Source organism: Delphinus delphis, chromosome 4 (assembly GCF_949987515.2).
Source record: "Delphinus delphis chromosome 4, mDelDel1.2, whole genome shotgun sequence".
NCBI lineage: Eukaryota > Metazoa > Chordata > Mammalia > Artiodactyla > Delphinidae > Delphinus > Delphinus delphis.
Window position 1 is genome coordinate 58,091,393 of NC_082686.1, and position 26,506 is coordinate 58,117,898.

General features: G+C 40.9%; 1 protein-coding gene across 9 annotated transcripts in view; it reads left to right on the top strand.

The window, feature by feature from the left end:
• The first annotated feature begins 7,716 nt into the window (after window positions 1-7,716).
• PHLDB2 (pleckstrin homology like domain family B member 2) overlaps window positions 7,717-26,506 on the top strand; it is a 244,659-nt gene continuing 225,869 nt past the window's right edge. For 6 of the 9 annotated variants that reach the window (XM_060010615.1, XM_060010623.1, XM_060010625.1 and 3 more), the window contains exon 1: window positions 7,717-7,970. The gene's annotated coding sequence lies outside the window, so the exon portion shown is untranslated. The remainder of the gene's footprint in view (window positions 7,971-26,506) is intronic. The other 3 variants (XM_060010616.1, XM_060010617.1, XM_060010626.1) reach the window with 1 other exon arrangement.

Sequence of the window (26,506 nt, forward strand, 5' to 3'; positions counted from 1 at the left end):
TGTGTAGAGAGCTCATTTATCAAGAGAGTGGCTTAGGACGACAGACTTGTCCACCAGTGGCACCTTTAGTGACCCGTCAAATGAGATGAGTAGGGCTGAAAGCAATATCTGAGCTAGGGAGGTGAACTTTCCCAAATACATGCTAAATAGTCACGTTATGCCAAAAGGAAATAAATAGAAACTGAAAACATAAAACGTCCAAACTGACAGGAAGTTTATATTGTATGGCATAGAACGTGGCTGTCCCCCTAAATTCCGCCAACTTCCCTGTACATCTATCTCGCCCCTCTGCCTCAGACTGCTTCCTAATATCTGCTACCAGAGCTGTGTCAACTCAGATGTTGCCTTGGGACACACAGGAGTGAACTGATTGGGTGATAAGTGAATTAGCTGGAAACTTTACCCTTAATTCCAAATGATAGTGAACAGCTCTTTACTGCTCCGAGAGCTCCACTGTCCCCTTATCCTCTGGCTTCCCCAGAGTCCTACTAGAAATAATGACACTAATGGCACTGTCATCACTGAATTGGCCCTAAACCAGGGGAATAGTGGACAAAATGCTATTGATGTTGTTGGCACAGTCTTAGACACTAAAAGTATCCTAAGATAACGCTCTCTATCCTGCAGTGGATATAGTGTTCTAGTCTTTTCTCCAACAAAACTTGTTCTTAGGACTTTTCAAACTTGTTTCTAAGCCTCATAGTTTGGATAAAATATTTTCCTTCCCTTCACTGGGAATCCAATCCCACAGTCTACTGAGTACCCCCCATCAATAGTCTAGAGGCATTTTCCATATCTTTCCCTCTCATCTCCGTCATGGAATATACCACTGCCTCCTCTTGTCTCCTGGTCACCCTTGACCAGCTGCTGATTACTGTTAATCACAGGATGCTGGCGAAACTTACAATAAAAAGCACATACATTCAATGATGTGCAAATGCACTCTTACCACAGTGGTTTTTGCACCTTACTCTCCTCAAAGGCATTATTCTGCACCCCTACTCGAACCCCATCAATAGAACTTTACCTGATTGGACCCCAGACCTGGGGCCAGTACTTCATTCAAATAGTTGGGGCTTGTCACAAACTCTGAGCCCAACGAGAAGCACAGCATTTTGAAAAGTCAAATAAGCCTTCCGTAGCTTTGTACATTTGCAGTTTTACATTTGTTATTAGGTTAGAGCACTAATAACACTTCAGTCATAAATCTATCCTATCAATATGATAAATCTTAGAACATAGTCTAGAAACAGTGGTACCTTACTGCTATTATACTTACTAATTTCCACCCTAATGGTAATAAGTATTACGTGCAGATCATGTATGCATTATTCGTATTGTGTATACGCCAACTGTAATCATTAACCTCACTGATTAGAAGGTACAGAGATTGTCAAAGTGAAAATAAATCTTGGTCAATTCAGATGATAATGTGAACCTGATAAATGCTCTGTTAGATATTATATTTTGTTCTTTATGCTTGTTTTATATGACAATGCATGCTGTTTGCTAAGTAAAAAAATAATACATTACACCAATTTTTAAGGTTAGAATGAAAATTTTACATATATGCTGCTTGATACTCTGAAATGCATTTTGTGGCATAATTATCTTATTCATATGCATTTCACATGGCTTTTTTTCCCCCTAGGAAATAATTGTTCAAATATATCTCTCTCCATCTTTCTGGTAACCTGGATTAAACTGCTTAATTCAACCTAAAACATTGTAAAGCCAGAGTACCTCATTTTAACTGTGAAAAAAGTTTAGTAGATATGATGACATGATATCTTTTCTTGTATTTGATTTGAACTACCTAAATAGGCTTAAACCTAATAATAAATATAAAACTTTGGCAGGCACTTTTCCTTTGTTGGTATGCAAATTTTATTATTGGCCCACTTCTAATTTTGTTTTAAAAAGTTACAGACTCAACGTCAATAAAATACCTGATTGGGCTTCCCTGGTGGCGCAGTGGTTGAGAGTCTGCCTGCCGATGCAGGGGACACGGGTTCGTGCCCCGGTCCGGGAAGATCCCACATGCGGCAGAGCGGCTGGGCCCGTGAGCCACGGCTGGGCCACTGAGCCTGCTCGTCTGGAGCCTGTGCTCTGCAACGGGAGAGGCCACAACAGTGAGAGGCCCGCGTACTGCAAAAAAAAAAAAAAAAAAAAGCCTGATTATAGTATATTGGATGAAGACCCTCTCAGCTTTGTCTCACACATACTGGAATTAGTTGCACAGGCCTGCGATTCCCAAAATGAGCTGTGCATGAAATGTACACAGTCTTGTCACCCATGCTTTTCCAAGCTTCACCCTCAGCACTTCAGCTGTTTGTACTAGGCTTAGGCTCGATCCTACTTACATTCATGGTCTCATTTGACCAACACCTCTGGCCCATGTTACTCTGAGTGGTCACCAAATGCCCAGAAATAGAACAACGTGGAGATTATGTGTTGAGCATACAAGGAATAAATAAAAGTGGGCCTACAGTTTCTGCTGGCAATGAAGATTTCAATATTCTCCTCATTCCTAATTCTTTTTAATAGAGTATCTGAGGCCACTTAGTTTTGGTGAATTTCTCTTTTTGCCCTATCCCCTACAAAAATAATGAGTTGAGGTGAAAGTCCCGTTTATGAATTTAGCAGAAATCAAATTAATTCTAAGTAATTATTCACTTCATATAGTTGAATGTTAGAACAGGTAATTAGGGATAATTATATTTCTATTCAAGTTATCATAGCAAGTGAAGAACATAGTCATAGTCAGAATTTTCTGCCTGTGTTTTTAGTTATTGTGTAGTAAGTCTACCATACTGTACTTTGGTTGGCTTTGATAAGTACCATTTCCAGTCATTTCCATTTGGTTTTAATAAAAAAACAACATAATGTAGATAGGGCTGTGTCCAAACATAAACGAAGCAGGTGTAACCTGCGTGGTGAAAGTGCAATGATTCTACCAGTCTGACTCAATTTCTGAACATACACTTGGGCTGAAACATTGCCCCTATGACAATGGAACTGTTGCGTTATATATGAACCCTTTAATATCTAATCACAATTTGTCATATTATAGCTGGGTTATAAACATTCTATTTAGCACAGAAACTAAGAACAGGCATTTCAGAGATGCATAGACCTGGATTTCTGTCCCAACTAGAGCATGCCCTGGCCATGTGATCTTAGGCAAACTAATGTCTCTAAGTATATAGGATATAGGACTAATAATACCTACTATGAAGGGTTATTGAGAAGTCCAAACAAGAAAATATATGGAAAGCATCTAGCACAGAGCCTGGCACACAGTAAATACTCGAGTAACTATTAGTCTTAATACTAGGGTGGGGACTTTGCACCCACCCCCTCCAAAGAGCACCCAGCACAGCCTCTTCTACACGGTTGACTGCTAACCATTGTGTCTACTGGTAAATGATTTAACAGAAACCAATTAATGAGAGAGAAAGCAGATACATTCAGACAGTGAAAGAGAAAGTTGCACAATCCCTGGACCAAATATATCGATACATTGCTCAGAGAGTGGGATTCATACCACTGGTGGTCTGCAAAATGATGTAAGGTAGAAAGCGACCACATCCTAATAGCATTAATATCGTTAATCACTTAACCATTCTGATTAGTTGAGGCGAAAGTCTCAGCTTAGTGACAAAAATCTCTTTGACCCTTGTTTGTTCAGCAAAAACAAAAAAGATAATAGTATCTAGCGAACATTAAATATCATTTTGTATTGTATTTATCTTTTGGTTACCTTCTCTCTGTAGCAAAGTGATCCAGGGTTTTTCAAGAGTGATATAAAATTTCCTTTCAAAATAAATTTAAGTTTAAAAAAAAATATTAGAAATACCCTTAAGGAGCTTACAGAAGAGCAGGGATAGGAAAAATAAGTAAGCATGCAATTACAATACAGTGTGATAAGTGATACGAAAAGGTAGAAGAGACGACATACTGGCTTAAAAAAAGTTTTCCAGTGTAAGTAACCTTGACTAATAAGTAGCAGTTAACCTCGTGGGGTGGAGGTGTGGGTGCAAAGGTGGGCATTTCTGTGATAAGGCACAGACACAAAAAAGAGCAAACATGTAGATATGCAGATAGTTCAGTATGGCTGGAGCACAGACATACAGGGAATAAAGAATCAGTTAACAGACTGGAGAGGTATGCAGGGCCTGATCTCAAGAGGTCTTATAACCCATTCTAGGAGATTTGGACTTTATCCTGAGGACAGTGGTGAGCCAATGAACATTTTCAGCACACTTACATTTTAGAAAGATAATACTGGCTGTAATGTTGACATTGGCTTTGAGAGAAGATGGATTAAGCAGAGCTAACCTGATTCCTTTATAGCAGACTCCTCAGAGCTTCTGTTAATATATACCGTGAATTTGTGAGAATTATATAGCATAAAGCCCTTTCCAAACCTAAAAAATATTAAAAATAATAATAAATTTAAGTTTTTTGAGAGTCCACGTGAAGAAGCTATGGGAATGACCTATGTTTACGATCCTTTCCGGGCCGAAAATGATTGCAATTGATTCTACCACACCTTTGCCGAGAATTGGGTTTGGCTGGGCTCTTTTTGAACATCTTTACTAAATACATAAATAAACTACTATTTGAGATAGGGAATCACCTCTTTTTTTCATAAGGGAACTTTCTTTGTGTTTCCTGCAGAAGGTCCACGCTTAGACCATCTTCTCTCCACGTTGTCCGGGCAGCAGTTTAAACTTGGGGGAAAGAGGTCCTGGAGTCACTCAGTCCCACAGATGGCTGTACCCGGTTAGCACACAATGCAGTGAGCAAACCCCATTCCTCCAGCTTCGAAAGTGACTCCTTTTCTGTGACTCCCTGAAGCTGAGATGCTTGGATGTCCTGGATTTTTCTTGCGTTTTTTTTTTTTTTTTCCCAAAGGAATTCTTCTTGATCAGCAGCATGTTCTTTGTTTACCCCTCTGCTAATCTGCTCAGTATGACTAAAGGAGTGTTATTATCTTTAAGACATGAAACCTTTCATTCTCAGAGAGAGTGGAGGGTTGCAAGGGAGGGACAGTGGCCAAAGCCCATGTGGCTCAAACCTCACCCGGGATGGCCTGGACAAGTGCCAATAAAACAAAGTGCTGGTCAGCCCAGGGTGTTTGCACAGCTGGGCAGTGTTTGGGGACAGCATGGGTGGGGAAGGGGGACACAGAAGTGTCAGCCTCTGACAAGTAACATCGTGCCGAAGAAGCCTTAGGCAAGCAGATGGATTTAATCTAAAGGGACTGCTGTCTAAAGACTTTCCTGCCTCGATCCCCAGTGGGTATGTTCTCAGTCAGGGTGCAGAGAGTTTCATTTCCAGATCTCTGTGAAATATAGGACATTAGATTGCCTTTTACAAAAGCGTCCCCCACCAGCAACCTTGTGAGTGTAGAACTAACTTGCCAGACAGGGTGGGGAAGCTGCGGCGGGGGTGGTGGGATGCTTTGGTAGAGCCAGAATGCGCAGGCGCTGAAACAACACAAACTTTTCCACGTATATGCACTTTTTCCTGGTAGAGGATCCGTAGCTTTCATCAAGGAATCTATGATGCTAAAAAATTATATACCATTGCCTCCAAGTGCCCATGAGAACGAATTATCATTTAAATGTTGTTAAGCAAGCAAAGATGGCTAATTGAGGCTAGCCCTAGGAAGCCTTGGTCCTTCCTAGGACAACAAAACGAACTAAATTAAGACTCACGCATTTGTTCACTAAAAGTGCTCTCTTTCAAGACGTAAGATTGGATAGAACGAGATAAAAAGGAACAGACTAAGTCAAGTCCAAAGGATCCTAAGAGACAGTTAGATGAGCTTTAGCAAGAGAGGAGGGTGGGAAAGCCAGAGCAGCCAGGCCCACTGGCAGACACGGAGAGATGACTGGGCACGAGGCACAGATCTGAGCACAAGTTCAGAGGCAGATGGGTACATCGGAGCCTCCCCAGAGAAGGGCAACCAGGAGAGTGAAGAAGCCGGAAGTCACGTCTCATGAGAAAGCAGGAAGGTTGGGTTTAGAAAAGATTGAGAGAAAGGTGACAGGGATATTTATGACTGAGATTTTAGAATCTTATGACTTTAGATGTGGAAGGGACCAAAGAACATTTGTGCCATTGCTCATGTTACAGGAGGGGAAACAAAACCAGAGAGGACTGCCTGGCCTAAGGCAGAGCTGACACTAGAATTTGGTCTCTGAGTCCCTTTCCATCATTCCCAGCTGCCTCCCTGAGTGCCTGATGTGCAGGAAAGAACTAGAACTCATGAGCTGCCATTTCAGGAAGTTAGATCACGGCTTCATGAAAAGCATCCGTATGTGGAAAGGGACGCTGAGTGAGCTAGTGAGCTCACCATCATAACGACTATTTCTGAGAGAGTGTATATTAGTTTCTTATTGCTGTTATAACAAAGAAACCACAAACAATGGTTTGCAACAGCACAAATTTCTTATCTTTCCAGTCTGGAGCCAGAAGTCTAAAATGGGCCAGCAGGGCTGTGTTCCTTCAAGAGCCCCTAGAGGATAATCCATTTCCTTACCTTCAATTTCTAGAAGCCAACTCCCTGCATCTTCAAAGCCAGTGGTGTAGCATCTTCAATCTCCCTCTGACTCTGGTTCTGTCATCTCATCTTCTTTGATTCTAACCTCTTATGAGGACCCTTGTATTGATTATTCCCACCTGGATGATCCAGGATACTTTTCCATCTTAAAATCCTTAATTGATCACGTATGCAAAGTCTTATTTACCATATAAGGTGGCTTACTCACAGGCTCTGGGGATGAAGACATGGACATCTCTGGGGACTCTTATTCAGCCTGCCATAGAGTGGATCCTGAAATGTGCGTTCACACTGATACTGAGTTGAAAGCAGGCCTGACTTCAAATCCTGGCTCCAGCACCTATTCATTGCCCAACAATTACCCCTTTGAGTCTCTGTCCCCTCATCCACAAAGAAGAATAAAATCTCAAGGTTATGATGATGAGGATTTGTGGCAATATATATAAAATGCTTAACATAGAGTGCGCCCTCAGGAAGTGGCAGCCATGTTTGTTCAAGGAACTTCCAGGTGATTCCCACCAGACAGGAATTCCATAGAAGACATTCCATTATTAAGTTCTATAAGATTTGATAAAGTGACCTCCAAATTCTCTTCTGAGATTGCTAAAATAAAAGGGAATGAAGTAAAGGGGATTTTTCTCCCAGATATAATTGTGTTGTCTATTTCACAGATCCAGATCTGTCCCACGCTAGGTCTTACCTATCCTTTCTGTGCAGCCAAAACTGGCCAAAACTCTGGTGGTCCCTTGAACATATACCCAGCTTTTCTTCCCTCTTCACGCATATTGGATGTTAGGTGGAGGGAGATTATTCTTGAGATTGACTAGACTAGATAGACAGTATTATTCCTTTTACATGTCAGGAAGTTAGAACTCAGAAGGCAACTAATTTGCCCAAGTTAGCTCAGTCAGAGGCTGAGCCAGGACTCTACTCATTTCTGCCTCATTCCCAACCCATTGGGAATGAGGTAATTGATTTTCTGGGTTGTCAGTAGCTAACAGACCCTGCTATTTGCCCCCTGTGGTACTGTTGTCTGATTGTGTCACCTAGATCTCTGGTTGGGTTTGAGCAGGATTGAGAGCCTGACCTGGTGTGTAATGATTGGCCAGACCAGGCAGCTGAGACCAGCACGAGCTCCCGCCTTCACATCTGTCAACATACCTGACTGCAAGCAAATTGCTGCCTGTGACCACTGTGTCCAGGAGCCAGAGAGACCAGGAAAGGAAACAGAGGGGAACATCTCAATTTCGTGCTTGGGGGAGAAGTAGAAGCCTGTGTTGATGCTTCTTCCAAACATCCCAAAATCTTCAGCAAGGATTGGAACAGTCTCAGACCGCCCCTGCTGAACCAGGAAGGAAGCTGAGGGAAGAATCCAGATCAAGAAGCAGCAATCAAGGTAGGTGATCTGTCTGGTCACAGGCCCTTCTCTGGAGATCACAAAGCAAGCGCTTGACCCAACCTTGCAGCCAGCACGTCTCGGGTGATGTTCTGCTGAAGGAGGTGTGGTTGATGTGGGCGTATGTCGGGCAAATCAAATCATTTGTCCTCCAACGTATTCTGAAAGTGGGTTGTATTTTTCTTCCAGCTTCTCTCTCTTTTGAAAATTGCTGCTGTTCTTCTACATATTTCAAAAGTTTAAAAAAAATCTTTCATCATAAAAAATCCTATTTGTGATTTGTTGAAATTCTTCCATCGATCGTGGCTCTGTAAACATGGCTTTGTTCCAGAATTTCGTTTGCATGAATTCTTTTCACTTTCAAAATACACCAAAGAGGACAGTTTGCAATTATTCTGAGGAACGCACAGTCCATGCAGAGGCTGTAAACCTCAAAAGACAGGATATCCCAGGAAGCCATGTGCACTTTTCTGCTTTGGAACCTAGGGAGTTAAAAGTCTTGAAATTGCTGGAGCAGAATCAAGCCTATTTACCTAAGCTTATCACCCCAGGCAGCAGGTCAATCATTTACTGATGCCAGGCTCTTTCCTACCTTTGGTGGAGGACCGCTAAAGCCCTTGCCTGATTCTCTCTAAAGAATGGACACAAGGCAACTTAGAAGATACATTTCTCTGAAGCTATAGCCTCCAGACCAGAGTACATTTTTACCCTGCCCAGAGTAGGAAATGCCTTAGGGTCCTTCCCAGCTCGATAATAAACGAGAGCAAGCACACAAGCTGGATATCTGACACCACCTCGGACATAAGAGCTCATGACTTTGGAGAAACTTCTCCTGCTGCTGGAAGTCTATAGGGAAGAAACAGACTAGCTCTAGAATAAGTTATTATTCTAGGGGGGGATTGAGGTGGTTACATAATCCTCAAAAACATGGAATTTTCCCCTCCAACTCTACACATTCCAGAAATATTCTTAGTGAACACGATCCACTCTTCTTTAGGCCTGAATGTAACTCCTCCAGAAACATTGTCATATTGTCACAGCATATGTCTGTCAGGTCTGTGCAGTGGTTCCTGTTTTTTATAATTATTAGAAGCCTGGTGGTAGGGAGGCCCTATTTTTCTGAACTCCCTTTAAGGAAGGGGCTGGGCCATGTATTTGACCTGGTAATGTTTGACACTATTGTTTTGGGCTGTGCTGGGTCTTCGTTTCTGCGCGTGGGCTTTCTCTAATTGCAAAGAGAGGGGGCTACTCTTCGTTGCGGTGCATGGGCTTCTCATTGCGGTGGTTTCTCTTGTTGCAGAGCACAGGCTCTGGGCGCGTGGGCTTCAGTAGTTGTGGCACGTGGGCTCAGTAGTTGTGGCTCGTGGGCTCTAGAGCACAGGCTCAGTAGTGGTACACGGGCTTAGTTGCTCCGCGGCATGTGCGATCTTCCCGGACCAGGGCTCGAACCTATGTCCCCTGCATTGGCAGGCAGATTCTTAACCACTGTGCCACCAGGGAAGTCCCAATGTTTGACACTATTTTTGTCAATCACTTATGGAACTGAAGTGACTCCCCTCTGGTGAAGTTTGTGGCTGGAGGTTTTAAGTGGCTCCGGCAGTTAACTAGGAGCAGGAGTTGAGGCCACTGAGAGTGCAGCCCAGACACAAACCCCATGTGTGATTTTCGATGAATCTGGGGCTAATTCCCAGGAATGTGGTGAAGAATTATGAGAAACTGATTGATTTATGTGACAATATTAAGCTCAGTAAAATGGTAAGTGTGTATCTGGCCGGTTTCCAGAGAATTCTTGGAGATAACGATGGAGGTAGTTTTGAAGAGGAGGAAGGGTGTCAGTGTATTCAAATGCATTGGCCAGATTTACCCACAGTCCTGTAGGCTGTCTGTCCCACACTAGGTCTTACCTATCCTTTCTGTGCAGCATCTGGCCAAAACTCTGGTGGCCCCTTGAACATATACCCAGCTTTTCTTCCCTCTTCACGCATATTGGATGTTAGGTGGAGGGAGATTATTCTTAAGATTGACTAGATAGACAGTATTATTCCTTTTACATGTCAGGAAGTTAGAACTCAGAAGGTAACTAATTTGCCCAGGTTCGCTCAGTCAGAGGCTGAGCCAGGATTCTACTCATTTCTGCCTCATTCCCAACCCATTGGTTTTCCCAAGTGGCCATGGAATTAAGCACATGCAGGAGTTAAATTGGGTGGTGGGTGGGAATGTCACTGAGGAAAGCAAGGCTGACTAACAAAGTCAGTGGTTCTCCACTGGCCCTTGGATGTGCCATGCCCTGGGCCAGTTGGGTACCACTGTAACCAAAAGGCCAGCATTGACTAGATTGGACCTTCTTTGAGGGGAGGTAAAGGGAGGAGTGGGTGAGCAGCAAAGAGAAGTGTTCCCAGTTCTAGTGGTGGCAGTCACTGGGGTCTTTCCAGTCCCGAATATTTCCTAAGGAAACCCAGGCAAGTCTCAGCCTAGATCTCTACCCCATTCCCTTCCAGAGATTCATGGGCCCCAACTGAAATACAACATCTGCACTATTTCCAGGGAAAAATGACACCATCTTAATCTTTCTCTGAAAACTGAAGAATTTAATTACTGTTTCACTTCACCTCAGCTAATATCCACTCATCTAAATCCAATGGATTTGGACAAAGACGCTTGCACTCTTTTTCAGATTCATCCTAAAAATTCCATTAGCTGTCTGGCAGACATTCCAAAGCAGCCACAATTCCTGAGCATTTACAAGATCAAGATAAAGGAATGCCATCATGAAATGTGGTTGGCTAAACAACTTTGAACAAAGAGTTTCTTCTTTTTTACTGACCCACCTCATACATACCTAAGAGTGTGATAGCAAAGGCATTACAAACAAGGATTGCATCACCAAGTCCACTGAGTGCCCTTTTTTATACAGCTGGCCCCGCGTGAACTCTACTCAAATGCTTTCATTTTTGTTAACTTAGGATAAACAGGATAAAAAAATGTTTTGTTAACATTAGGATAAAGAGAAAAGTTGAAGCTGAAATATAAGGATGAATAACAACATTTCATTTTTATCCAGTGCTTCTTAGGACCAGGAATTGAACTATTGCTTTTTTGTCCTCATTTCTTTTTCATTTAATCCCTATAAGAAATTTACAATACTTGCTCAAGTCACAGAGCTAGTGAGATGAGGTGAAATTTGAGTTGGAGCCTATCTGACTCCAAAGCCCATGTTCTCTACACTCCGGGAAAAATACTCACCCAACAGTATCTATACTCTTTGTATTTTAAGTGTAAAAGACTAAGGAGTCCTTTCTAAATTATTTGCTTGGATCCTCAGAGTATATATTTATGACACACACACCCCCCATGGTATCCTTGATCCTATACAGGTATAAAAATCAATATCACAGTGGTTTTCCTCTCCTCCAGGAAAGTAACCACAAAACACACACACACACACACACACACACACACACACACACACACACGCACAAACAATTGCCCACAGGTTAGCACATTTATCCCTTTCTGAAACTGCAAGAGAAAATTGTTTTTCTCTCCTGGTTCACAAACATTGTTTAGTTTGTTTGATTTTAATGTGACATACAAACAAAATTTTTATGCATTATACCAGGATTTTTTCGATGTTTATTTCTGCAAATTTCTGTCTTTGAGAAAGCTAAGTATGTCAAAACTTTCCAGTATGGTTTTATTTAATCTTCATAAGAGCCCTGTAAGAGAAGTGTCATTTTCTGATGATAGCCTTTGAAATAAGGAACCTGAGACTCATTCAAGGTGAGTGTCCTTCTCAATATCACTCAGCTGGCACGCCCCAGAGGGTTCGGGACTCCAAATTCTTTGCTCTTTTTTTCTAATACACAAACAGTTCTCTGGATTCCTAAGGCTTACAAATGATAAGAATGGGACACACAGCTATTTTCAGAAATTAAAAGTGCCGAATGACTACACAGTCTGTTCTCAGGCTACAGAGACCCACTCAGATAGTGACTGTTTTGGGCTGGGATTCTATCGGGTCAGTATGGTCATGTTGTTACTCTAATTAGATTTTCATTGAGTACTGGAAATGAAGACACTAATTGTTAATAAAATCTGCCTCAAAAGCAAAAACTTTGAAACCCACGTGCCCACGAGCAAAATAAGATCTCAAAGAAATTCTTGCTTGGAGAAATCAGTGGTAACAAATCACTGTCCCCTAATCTATTCCATGCCTGGGGGACAGTGTATGTGAGTAGGGCTTACAGAGCCCCCGTGGTGTCTCTTGATGTACACAAGTCCTCTCTTGGTTAACTCTGTAACCAGATGAATGTCTCATGAGTCAAGCAGTTGCCAAATAGTAGGAAAGCTAAGGAGGTTGAGAATCCATCCTAGATATAGTCCCAATATCTATAGAAGCCAACGAAAGTTACAGGAGGAATTCTTGTGCCCTGTGAATTCCATTTGTCTTAAAATGCTATGAGGAGTCAGAAAGCCCTGCATCAGCTGTGAATCTGGGTGAGGACTAATCATCTTTTTTTTTTTTAAATAAATTTATTTATTTTTATTTTGGGCTGTGTTGGGTCTTTGCTGCGGTGCGTGGGCTTCTCTTGTTGCCGAGCACGGGCTCTAGGCATGTGGGCCTCAGTAGCTGTGGCACTCGGGCTCAGTAGTTGTGGCTTGTGGGCTCTAGAGCGCAGGCTCGGTAGTTGTGGCGCACGGGCTCAGTTGCTCCGTGGCATGTGGGATCCTCCCGGACCAGGGCTCGAACCCGCGTCCCCTGCATTGGCAGGCGGACTCTCAACCACTGCGCCACCAGGGAAGCCCAGGACTAATCATTTTTTTACTCCTAATGCTTTACTGGGAACTGCACCTGGTTGGTCACCTGAGACTCCATCCCATGTGGCAGTCTTGTTGTCCGCGTCCTTGCCTTGGGGTTCATACACATCTTCATCATAACTTTTGTCCTCATTTCTGTGACCTCAGAGGCTCTAAGGATATTGGTGCCAGAGAACCTATAAGTTTTGGGCAATGAGAAAACAGAACGAAACTTCTGCCCCTGCCCTGCACCAGCTTGAAAATTATTTCCCTCCTTTCTACAGTTCCAAGGTCAAGTTTCCCTTGGGAGCAGCTAAGAAACTAAAGGTCACAAAAGCTGGCAATTCACCATACCTTGGAGGGCTTCCCAGAAAGCAAAAGGAAAATGAGATTGTTTTCACATAAGACCTCTGTAGTTGGAGGACAGGATTCAAACAGTCTGAATTTGCAGTTTCACTGTGCACTTAGGTAACCCCCATAAAGTCCAGCGTTGTTTTTTTTTTTTCCCTAAAGCCAAAGCAATATCAAAAACCCTTCCTGCAGAGAACTCTAACTAAGCAGAATTCTTTTTTATCATCGCTGGGCTGATGTTTTCCAGGATTCATTTCTTAAAATAAGCCTTATATGGTGCATTTAGCTGGACCTCTTGTTTATTTCTGGATAATGATGGCTGTCATCCATGGGACCTGCTTTGTGGTGCTCTCATTAGATTTCACAAGGTAAGCAGCTGGAAATTTGTGGTTAGTATGTGAGCAGGTAGCAAGAAGAGAGAAAACCCAAAGGCCGACCAAAGATGTTGCAGAAAGCAGACTTCTCTCTGACCAAAGGAAAACCCGTATCTCAATTCAAAGGAGATGCAACCTCAAGTTCAAATATACGTATTCCACAAAATTGAGCTCTGCTTCCTAGACAGGAATCCCGAATATAGGCAAGAACCAATGGCTAGACTTCCCCAAACCTGACTGTTCTCTACCAAAATTCAACTCTTTTTGTTTCTCTTTGGAGAATGGAAGTGCCCCTGAGAAGAGGTATTATTATAGAATGTAGTTGTGTTGGTAACTTGCAATCCAACAAATAGATCATAAAACATAGCCCAGTTGTAGGCATCCCGATCCTGACTCCACCAGTGTCTTGCTCTGCACCTTGGTGCCGGTTTCTAAAGTTCTTGCTGGTGACTCAGTTTCAACTCTTTACCATCTGCATCCTTCCTGTGAAGAACCACAAACATTTTTTAACAGGTCATCTTCACTTCTGCAATAGTCACCCACTCTTTCCCAGAAACATGTTAGGTGCTATTTTTGAAACAGGATTAAATAATCTTAGAGGTCTTAAACTTATCAAGTGAGCCAAACCACAGCCTCTGTAGAGTCCCCTGTTTGGGTCTCTTTGTGTGTATAAATACACTTCTAATTATTGGTAGAGTACTCTGATGATTACGAATTCTCAATAAATATTCCTTGGTGATAATAAACTAGTAATTGACTGTAAATTGAGTAGAAAAAGTGATTTATTAAAAAAAAAAAAGACTTTGGAATTTCCAGGGATGACTAGCAAACTAGAAGTATTTACTGTGGTGCGGAGGGAATGGTGCATCTCTGACTCCTGCCCCTCCCTAACCCACCTCAGCTGCTTACCCAGGGTTGCTCACCCGTTGCTAACTGGGTGCCTGTGCTCATGCCCCTTCTTGTAAGCTTCATGAAAGGCTATTTGTAATGAAGAGAAGGCATAACGAGGAAGAAGAACGCATCAAAGATCTTCCCCGAGGCCCCAGACCGAAAGGACAGTTTTCTTTAGAGAGGCTCTAACTTCGCTCTTATATTCTGCAGAGATGAATGATCATCAGGATGACGGACAGAATTATGACGTTCCGTTCCAAACACTGATGTTTTTTATTTTTAACCTCAGGTTATTTTACTCTGCTCTCCTTTTCCTATAAAAAGGAAAGAATAATGTTGCTCACTGTGACATTGTATGAGAGAAAGCTGCCCAGGGCAATACTGTTCAAAGGAAACTGCTAATTGCACCAAGCACCAAGGCATGATGGGAAGTTCTCATAAAGAAGATGTGTAGCATCCTGGCACATACCAGTTCACTTCGTCGCCAGAGACCATGCCCAGGGAGCTCTAAGGCCCCGAAGAACCACTCTCATGACTAATGGCAAAGAACCTCTGGTCCAACAAGTAAAGCACTCAAAGAAATTGGGCATCAGTGGTCTGATGTTTCAGTAGCAGTCAGAGACTGCATCATATTGCTGCCCATTTTTGTTCCCTTTTAAAGATGAGAGAGGGAAAGACAACATTAATTATAATCACTAAGGGTTATCTGGCAATTTTCCAGGTGATGAGGGAATGACTTGAATTCAGTCAGAATAGACCAATTTCCTGGCAGCATCCTCAAGTGACTTTCTATTGTACTCAGCAAAAATCTTACTGAGTTTTCACATTTCTCAGTTTTGATTCTATTCCTAATATCTAATTGACTTCTTAGGTAGTCTTCTGGGGAGAGGGTGTGTAACACAATAAAATGCTTACCTGATAGTCTACATACTGGCTACACTTACTTTCTAGAAGCCACAAAACAAACCACGCAAAGTCACCCTTGGGTTGCCCACCATATACATTCAGCTAAGGCAGGTTAGGAAAGGAATAGACTTATGATTCAACCATGAACTACCTGTTAGTGAGACCAGAGAACCAAAATGGCCTATGGTTCCAACAATCATTATCAGTGTCAAATTTTAGCTCAATGTAGACCTCAATGTACTCCCATCAAGTTTAAAAAAAAAACAAAAAAAACGGCAAGGTGCTGAAATATGGAACAATTTCATATATTCTCTAATGTTAATGAACAAGTGGCCAAACACCAGTTGGCACCTTCATAACTTTTTTTACAGGGTCAGTGAGCACACCTTATTTCTTGAATTGAACTGAATTCCTAATATTGAACTAGATTCTCTAGCCCTGCGAGTTTTCTAGCAGGAGGAAAAGTGTTTCAGAGCATGAGGCAATATGGAACTCTGTTTTCCCACTTTCAAAAAGCCATGTGGGCACATATACACTTACCTCTAGTCCTCATTCTGCCCCATGAGTATCCTATCTGTGCCTGAGAGTCTGCTAGACAGTGAAGGTAAGGAGGGGCATAGCCAGCAGAGACTTTCCAAGAGATGCAGGAACAGTTCCTGACAATCCTGTTTTTCACTGTGCATTACCTGAAAGGGAAAAGGCAACATTTTGAACAGAGGAGACTTTCATACCATAAATCATCAGGCAGTCGTAGGCACCAAGTGTTTTACTGTAATTGCAGCGGAACAAAAATAATTTACAAGTTGTGTGTGTGTGTGTGTGTGTGTGTACAATGTATGGAAAGAATTTTAATATGGGAAAGATGTTAGATCAATTTTTTGAAAAGACAAATCTTTTGTCTGGCCTATTTCTGGGTGTGGGTTCCACAAAATCTAGATACTTGCTTAATTTCTGGAATTAATTAGCAAATGTCTGTCCAAATCATGGGCCTTAAAGACTTCTATTGATAGCACACCCCTTTCTTTAAAATTGCTACAACACATTTTGATCATTTTTAGAAAAGGCAAACTACAAGAACCTTTGACATGTTAAAACTTCTTTTGAGATATCTAAACGAATGTCAGGGTCAGTTAATAATAACTGGGCTTCGTATGTCTTCAAGTAACTCTTGGCATGCTAAAGTTTATATCCCATTACCATCTTATTTTACATGATCTTATAAGTAAGATTAACTAATGAAATTCAAGTAAACTGATAAATTGATACAGGGGCCTGAGCATTATTTGGCTACATGTATGCTTAACCCACTCTCCAGACATATTTTTTTCTTCTACAGACAGGCAATCTGATTATGTCTTAATCTTTGGCTGTTCTCCAGAGAGGAGGGTCACAATATTTCTCCTTTAAACCACTATCTGATACACCTCCAACTGGGATACTATTATTTTCACATGCATTTATCTCAGAAGCTATGAGTTCCCACTTGACCCAAGCCAAGGTCATAATGGCATGTTGGAATCAAATATTTTCCATTGTTCTATCATAGATCCAATAAAAAGACATTTATAGAGTGCCAAATGTACACTTGACACTGTGCTAAGCGCTACAGACGAAGAGATGGGTAGCTCACAGTTCTGCCCAGAGAAGACCAGTATCTCGTAGAGCAGATGAACTAGTGAAGGAGCCAAGGCAACATGGTGCGAAGCTGTAAGGACAGTGACAACTGAACACAACACAGAAAAGTTCTAGATAGCTGATCAGGAAGACTTTCAGAGGAGTTGAGGTCCAAGTGGTGTTTTAAAGAAAAGGAATTAGAATTTGCATCCTTCTTTTTTAAGAATTCACACTTTGAAGAGAAAGCTGCCTCCTTTCCGGAATTTGTCTGAACATCTTAAAGAAGAGAAAGTACAGGAGTGGAGACAGTTGTGGTAGGCATGGCTCAGCAAGTTTTGATTGCACAGAGAAGGAAGGTAAGAGGGTCCAGAGGGAGCCTTCTGATTAAAAGATAAGAACTAGAACTTTACCCTGAATCAGAGCCTGTACCTAATTCTCAGCTCTTGAACCTGGAGCCTTAACTTAGAATCATTCTGTGCGGTCCAGGCCCCATGTGCTCTCGCAAACCCTGGGGACTTTTGCCTGGTGAACAGTAGTGATATAAATCTGAGCTCTACTCAGTTATGATTTGAACCGCATTTATCCTGGGAGCAACTTTTAGGAAGAACAAAGAGCCAAACACTGTAGAAATGGCAGTGAGGATTCTGACATCCACAAGCAGACACCATTTAGGAAGCTCAGGGTTAAAGAATAGGGATGACCCACCTGGCACACAGCCCAACAGCCTCCGTTAACATCCAAATCCAACTCCGACTTGAATACCACACATTTTAAGCAGGATACAAGCCGGAAGGGCAAGCTTAGTAGCTTTCACCCTAGCCTGGTTGGAAATCCTTCTTAAGTTGGCTTAGGTAAATATTTAGCATGTAAGTGAAAACTTTTACCATCTTAAACAATTGGCCTGTTTCCTGAAGTTGGGCCAAGAGATTGATGAGTTGTCGGATTCTTTTAGAAACTCAGATTATAAATCAAGCTTCTGATGGACCAACTTTCATGTTGGTTTCATTCTTTCATCCACCGAAATAAAGAATGTAAGTAAAAGCTAATTAGAGTAGATTTGATTACATAAATACTTATGTATACTTACCCCAGTTGAAAGTTGGGCAGAAAATGAATTGGCAATTCATAAAAGAAGAAAGGCAAATGACTTATAATCATATGAAGAGCTGTTCAGCCACACCAAAAAAGAAATAAAAGTAAATTTAAACAGTGAGATAACATTTCCATTTTATAAGATTGGCAAAAATTGGGTAACACTGGGTGTCAGAGAGCGTGGGAAACAGACACATTCACACACTGCAATGGTGGAAGTGTGAATTGTTGCAACCACTTTTTTTTTTTTTAAATAAAATGTATTTATTTATTTTTGGCTGCATTTGGTGTTCATTGCTATGCGCGGGCTTTCTCTAGTTGCAGCAAGTGGGGGCTACTCTTCATTGCAGTGCACGGGCTTCTCATTGCAGTGGCTTCTCTTGTTGCAGAGCACAGGCTCTAGGCACGTGGGCTTCCGTAGTTGTAGTACGTGGGCTCAGTAGTTGTGGCTCGTGGGCTCCAGAGCACAGGCTCAGCAGCTGTGGTGCACAGGCCCAGCCGCTCCGTGGCATATGGGATCCTCCCAGACCAGGGCTCGAACCCGCATCCCTTGCATTGGCAAGTAGACCATCAGCCACTGCGCCACCAGGGAAGCCCTGCAACTTCTTTCTTAAGTGCAGCTTGTCAAACTATATAAAGATTTTTAACGAGGGTAACTTGTGACTTAGCAAATCCACTTCTAGAACTTATTTTTAGACAATAATAGAAGAGTGCATTGAAACTTTCCCATAGTGCACAGATATTTCTGTAAGATTATTTTATAGCAGCAAATTTTAAAAATCAACCTAAGTGTTTATCGGAGAGGGGTTGGATAAACACACGCACATACACACTCACACACGAGGATACTGTGCAGCCATTTAAAATGATGAGATCCGTCCAACAGCAGTGGTGGAGCTTGAGCTCTGTCACCAATAGATCTATGTTTGCATTTTAACTCTACCAGTTACTGGCCTACCAGGGACTTAAGGCAAGTCATTTGACCTCTGTAAGTCTTGGTTGTCATCTTTAAAAATGTCATCTTTAAAAATTAGTTCCTATGTTCCTATGTCTTAAGATTGAGGTGAATTAGATGAGAATATGAAAGTAAAGCTCCTAGCACATCACCTAACACACAATAAACACAGAATTCTTTGTGACTAAGCCTCTTGATTCAATACTGTCACTTCTGTACAAAATGGCAAACTAGATCCAAAATTCTGCCTCTTGATCTTCCCAATACTTTATTGAAATAAATGTATTTTAAAAAAAGTATAAACTAATAACAGAGAAGACACTATTAAAAAAAAGTCTAAATAAGAAAGTTCCCTTAATGATTAAAATTATTGTTGTTATTCAAAACCAATAAGCATACTAGAAAATAATGTTAAAGAAGCTTTTCAAAATTTAGAGCAAAATGACATGAGTGGAGATGTAATAAAAAGGATAATTAAATATAATAATAAAAATTACAATAGCCAACATATACTAAGAGCACTTGAATATGTGCCAGGTGCTGATTTACATCCATTATTTCAATCAGTCTTCCCAACAAACTTATGAAGTAGCTAGGGATATTATTCCCTCTTGATACTTGGAGAGATTAAAGCACCAAGAAATTAAGGAATTAGCCCCCAGCCACATGGCTAGTATATGGCAGATTAGGGTATGCACTCAGCCAGTGTGACTCTGTGCTGGATGGTCTCTGTCACCTCGGCATCTCTGCCACACCTGCTAAAGATTTCTCTGCATCACAAAGAAGCGGAAACTACATTTCCCAGAGTTTCAGATTAGAGCCTGGAGCGGATAACTGTGATTTGGAAGGTGGAAGAGAAGAGGCCATTATTCCCCAGAGCAATGGAGACAGTTGGAGGCAGATGTAGGAGCAGAAGGTGCCCATGAGGTTTGAAGCAGCTTCAAGGTGAGCATCTGGAGAAGCACACATGTTGGGATTGCAGACTGAGCTAGTCAGTGACAGTTCAAGAAACTTTCACCCTCTGGCCCTTCCAATGATTATTCCTTGTATTGAAACACTTCCTACTGGGAACACACAGAAAGGCTTTTGTTTTGCTGACCAAACGCTGACTGATAAAGGTTCCAAATACTGAGATCCAATCCAGGAAGTCCCGTATCTAATTCACAGGTGTCTCAGAAATAACACAGAAAATTGAAAGGAAGGAATTACCAAAAACAATCTTAGTACTCAAAACTCACAATGCTTAGATTAAAAGGGCTCATGTCCAGCTAAATGAATTAAAAAGAAAAGCAAACAACTAGGCAGTCTTATGCTATTTTAGAATTCTGAAGACTAAAAAACATAAGAACTTTCAGAGAGGAAAAAGAGTAACCTACAAGGAATGTAACTTAAACTGACTTCTGACTTCTCATCAACATCACTGTATGACATAAGGCAACTGCTAACAACTATAAAAGAGGAAATCGACAGTAACACAATAATAGTGGAGGACTTTAACACCTCACTTACACCAATGGACAGATCATCCAAAATGAAAATAAATAAGGAAACAGAAGCTTTAAATGACACAATAGACCAGATAGATTTAATTGATATTTATAGGACATTCCATCCAAAAACAGCAGATTACACTTTCTTCTCAAGTGCACATGGAACACTCTCCAGGATAGATCACATCTTGGTTCACAAATCAAGCCTCAGTAAATTTAAGAAAATTGAAAACATATCAATCATCTTTTCTGACCACAACGCTATGAGATGAGAAATCACTTACAGGGAAAAAACTGTAAAAAACACAAACACATGGAGGCTAAACAATATGTTACTAAATAACCAAGAGATCACTGAAGAAATCAAAGAGGAAATCAAAAAATACATAGAGACAAATGACAATGAAAACACAACGATCCAAAACATTTGGGATGCAGCAAAAGCAATTCTAAGAGGGAAATTTATAGCTACACAAACCTACCTCAAGAAACAAGAAAAATCTTAAATAAACAATCTAACCTTACACATGAAGGAACTAGAGAAAGAAGAACAAACAAAACCCAAAGTTAACAGAAGGAAAGAAATCATAAAGATCAGAGCAGAAATAAATGAAATAGAAACAAAGAAAACAATAGCAAAGATCAATTAAACTAAACGCTGGTTCTTTGAGAAGATAAACAAAATTGAGAAACCATCAGGAAGACTCATCAAGGAAAAGAGGGAGAGGACTCAAATCAATAAAATTATAAATGAAAAAGGAGAAGTTACAACAGACACCACAGAAATACAAAGTATCCTAAGAGACGACCACAAGCAACCCTATGCCAATAAAATGGAAAACCTGGAAAAAATGGACAAATTCTTAAAGGTATAACCTTCCAAGAATGAACCAGGAAGAAATAAAAAATATGAACAGACCAATCACAAGGAATGAAATTGAAACTGTTATTAAAAATCTTCCAACAAACAAAAGTCCAGGACCAGATGGCTTCACAGGTGAATTCTATCAAACATTTAGACAAGAGCTAACATCCATCCTTCTCAAACTCTTCCAAAAAATTGTGGAGGAAAGAACATCCCCAAACTCATTTTATGAGACCACCATCACCTTGATACCAATACAAGACAAAGATACTACAAAAAAAGAAAATTACAGACCGATATCACTGATGAATATAGATGCAAAAATCCTCAACAAAATACTAGCAAACAGAATCCAACAACACATTAAAAAGATCATATACCATGATCAAGTGGGATTTATCCCAGGGATGCAAGGATTCTTCAATATACTCAAATCAATGTGATACACCATATTAACAAATTGAAGAATAAAACCCATATGATCATCTGAATAGATGCAGAAAAAGCTTTTGACAAAATTCAACACCGATTTATGATAAAAACTCTCCAGAAAGTGGGTATGCAGGGAACCTACCTCAACATAATAAAGGCCATATGCGACAAACCAACAGCAAACATCATTCTCAATGGTGAAAAACTGAAAGCATTTCCTCTAAGATCAGGAACAAGACAAGGATGTCCACTCTCACTGTTATTATTCAACATAGTTTTGGAAGTCCTAGCCTCAGCAATCGGACAAGAAAAAGAAATAAAAGGAACACAAATTGGAAAAAAGAAGTAAAACTGTCACTGTTTGCAGATGATATGATACTATACATAGAGAATCCTAAAGATGCCACCAGAAAACTACTAGAGCTAATCAATGAATTTGGTAAAGTTGCAGGATACAAAATTAATGCACAGAAATCTCTTGCATTCCTATACACTAATGATGAAAAATCTGAAAGAGAAATTAAGGAAATACTCACACTTACCGTTGCAACAAAAAGAATAAAATACCTAGGAATAAACCTACCTAGGGAGACAAAAGGCTTGTATGCAGAAAACTATGACACTGATGAAAGAAATTAAAGATGTTACTAACAGATGGAGAGCTATACCATGTTCTTGGATTAGAAGAATCAATATTGTGAAAATGACAATACTACCCAAGGCAATCTACAGATTCAATGCAATCCGTATCAAATTACCAATGGCATTTTTTACAGGACTAGAGCAAAAATCTTAAAATTTGTATGGAGACACAAAAGACCCCAAATAGCCAAAGCAGTCTTGAGGGAAAAAAACAGAGCTGGAGGAATCAGACTCCCTGACTTCAGACTATACTACAAAGCTACACTATTCAAGACAGTATGGTACTGGCACAAAAACAGAAACATAGATCAATGGAAAAAGATAAAAAGCCCAGAGATAAACCCAGGCACCTATGGTCAACTAATCTATGGCAAAGGAGGCAAGGATATACAGTGGAGAAAAGACAGTCTCTTCAATAATTGGGGTTGGGAAAACTGGACAGCTACATGTAAAAAATGAAATGAGAACACTCCCTAGCACCATACACAAAAATAAACTCAAAATGGATTAGAGACCTAAATGTAAGACCAGACCCTATAAAACTCTTAGAGGAAAACATAGAAAGAACACGCTTTGACATAAATCACATTAAGATGTTTTTTTTGTTTTGTTTTTTTTTTTTTGCGGTACATGGGCCTCTCACTGTTGTGGCCTCTCCCATTGTGGAGCACAGGCTTTGGACATGCAGGCTCAGCGGCCATGGCTCACGGGCCTAGCCACTCCGCGGCATGTGGGATCTTCCCAGACCGGGGCACGAACCTGTGTCCCCTGCATCGGCAGGTGGACTCTCAAACACTGCCACCAGGGAAGCCCGCAGTAAGATCTTTTTTGATCCACCTCCTAGAATAATGGAAATTAAAACAAAAATAAACAAATGGGATCTAATGAAACTTAAGAGCTTTTGCACAGCAAAGGAAACCATAAACAAGACGAAAGGACAATCCTCACAATGGGAGAAATATTTACAAATGAATCAATGGACAAAGGATTAATCTCCAAACTATATAAACAGCTCATGCAGCTCAATATTAAAAAAACAAACGACCCAATCCAAAAATGGTCAGAAGATCTAAATAGACATTTCTCCGAAGAAGACGTACAGATGACCAAGAAGCACATAAGAAGCTGCTCAACATCACTAATTATTAGGGAAATGCAAATCAAAACTACAATGAGGTATCACCTCACCCCAGTTAGAATGGGCATCACCAGAAAATCTACAAACAACTAATGTTGGAGAGGGTGTGGAGAAAACGGAACCCTCTTGCACTGTTGGTGGGAATGTAAATTGATACAGCCACTATGGAAAACAGTATGGAGGTTCCTTAAAAAACTAAAAATAGAATTACCATATGATCCAGCAATCCCACTACTGGGCATATACCCAGAGAAAACCATAATTCAAAAAGACACATGCACCCCAATGTTCATTGCAGCACTATTTACAATAGCCAGGTCATGGAAGCAACCTAAATGCCCATCAACAGCCGAATGGGTAAAGAAGATGTGGTACATATATACAATGGAATATTACTCAGCCATAAAAAGGAACAAAATTGGGTCATTTGTGGAGACATGGATGGATCTAGAGATTGTCATATAGAGTGTAGTAAGTCAGAAAGAGAAAAACAAATATCGTATATTAACTCATATATGTGGAACCTAGAAAAATGGTACAGATGAACTGGTTTACAGGGCAGAAATTGAGACACAGATGTAGAGAACAAATGTATGGACACCAAGGGGGGAAAGTTGTGGGGGGTGGGGGTGTGTGTGATGCATTTGGCGATTGGGATTGACATGTATACACTGATGTGTATAAAATTGATGACTAATAAGAACCTGCTGTATAAAAAATAAATAAAATAAAATTCAATAAATAAATAAATAAATAAAACTCCTTTGCAGTTTTACAAAAAAAAAAAAAAAAATCACTGTATGATATTCGAAGATGTTGGAGAAACGCCTTCAAAGTTCTGAGGAGACATGATTTCAACCCGGAATTCTATACCCAATCAAACTATAAATCAGGGTTAGAGCTGGAATTCTATACCCAACCAAACTATAAATCTGGACTCTTTCTGGTAGATAAGGACTCTGAAATGTTAACTTCTATGCACAATTTTTTAAACGAGGGCAAAACCTTAGTTCACTTGATAAACTTTCTGCATCATGCAAGACAATGATGTTTAATCATTTTACTACTATGAGTTTATTTCCATGAATATTAAAAAAGCTGGAGCATAGCAAACTCTTACATTCATGTATGTTATTTAGGACAAAGGTATTGTAGGTATTTACATATAAAAACTTTTTAAAAAAATATAATATATGAATACGGCAGGATTGTGATGATAGCGCATGAATGACTGACATTTTGCTAAAGTAAACGACTTAGTGTCTTATCTCTTCCAAATATACTTAGATTTTAAAAGAAAAGACTTAAAGAACACTGCAGACCAAAAGCAAGAGCTCATCAGCCACAGCAATGCCAGGGCAGAGGAGCCCAGGGACCATTATTTGGTGACCCACCCCTGAAGGTGGCAGAGTTTCCATTGCTTAGATTCCACATCCATCGCCCTCTCCACGGAAGCTTCTGACTCTTTTGGGTCCCCAGGTAACCCCTCCTGCAGGGAAGAGAATGTGAGGACCAGTTAAACTGAGTGTTCTCATTTGCCCACAAGTTCCATTTCTCCTTATAAAGTGATGCATTTAACAATATGACTTACATGCCAATATCTTTATTTTAACTTCCTCCTATTTCCCTCTACTTTTTTAATCTTCTTAGATTGCATCTTTCTGTGTAATCTCAAATCTCATTTGGAGTGAGGAAAAGTTTATCTAATACTAGTCACACTAATCTCAGTTTCTTGTGAGATTCACAGCCTCCAGAGCCTGATCACCTACGGGCACATGGACACACTGGAGCTTCTGGTCCTATAGTCAGGGTTCTTGGTGCCACAAACAGACAGTAACTTTGAAGCTCTAAGCAGAAAAGGAATTTATTGGAAGTATGTCAGATAGTTCACAGAATGGCTAGGAAGGCTGGAGAAAAGCACAGGGAGGAAACAGAGGAGGCGAAACAGAGCCAAGTTGGCACCCCAGGACCCCAGGACAGTCTGTTCAAGATGCTGACACTGGTGTTGTCACCACACAAGCCCTCTACAGTTCCACCAGCCGCACCTGGACTCTACCTTCCATCAGAGGCACCGACCATAATCTCTAAAGGCCCTGGACATTTGCATTCCTCAGTAAAGACTCAAAGTCTTGGGCAGATGTAGCTGATAGCCTGAGCTGCCTGTGATCTAGAGAAGGAAACCTCTGGCCCTTTGGGCCTGGGTCTCCTTACAGAAATTCCCTGACATAGGAAGCAGGGCAGGCAAACATCAGGAAAGTCCAGTTCACTTGGTGACCTTCTGTGGTTCTACCAGAGCAGCTTTCCATGCTCTTCTTTATTGTTACCTCATTGCTCTCATTAAACTGAGCAGTTTGCAAATCAGGATATTTATGTTGGATTAATTATATTTATATAATATGTACTTTCTATTTCTTTCAAAGTCAGATTTTAAACATAAGTTTCTCATTTAAAATTTTAGTGTCTTTTTTTTTTTTTAGCTGTATGCGGGCCTCTCACTGTTGTGGCCTCTCCCGTTGTGGAGCGCAGGCTCCGGACGCGCAGGCTTAGCGCCTATGGCTCACGGTCCCAGCCGCTCCGCGGCATGTGGGATCTTCGCGGACCGGGGCCCGAACCCGTGTCCCTTGCATCCGCAGGCGGACGCTCAACCACTGCGCCACCAGGGAAGCCCTTTAGTGTCTTTTTATTTGTACTTCTAAATAAACCTGGACAAGGCTGAGGAGTCTTCCCTGTGAAATTCTATTGGGACTTACGTTGCAGATTACCTGTGAGTTTCTTTCATTTGAGAAAATCCATTCTGAGGATAAATTCAGAGAGGCTGAATGGTCTAATGCAATCAACCACAAACAGTGTAAGATGCTTATTTTATGAATTGTTGAAGATTTTAAACTGTGATAGTACAAATACACTGAACTGCTTCACTTAAGAACCCAATAGATGTCGCTGGTAAATTCTGGTAAAAAACAATCTGTGGGGAAACAAACACATCTGA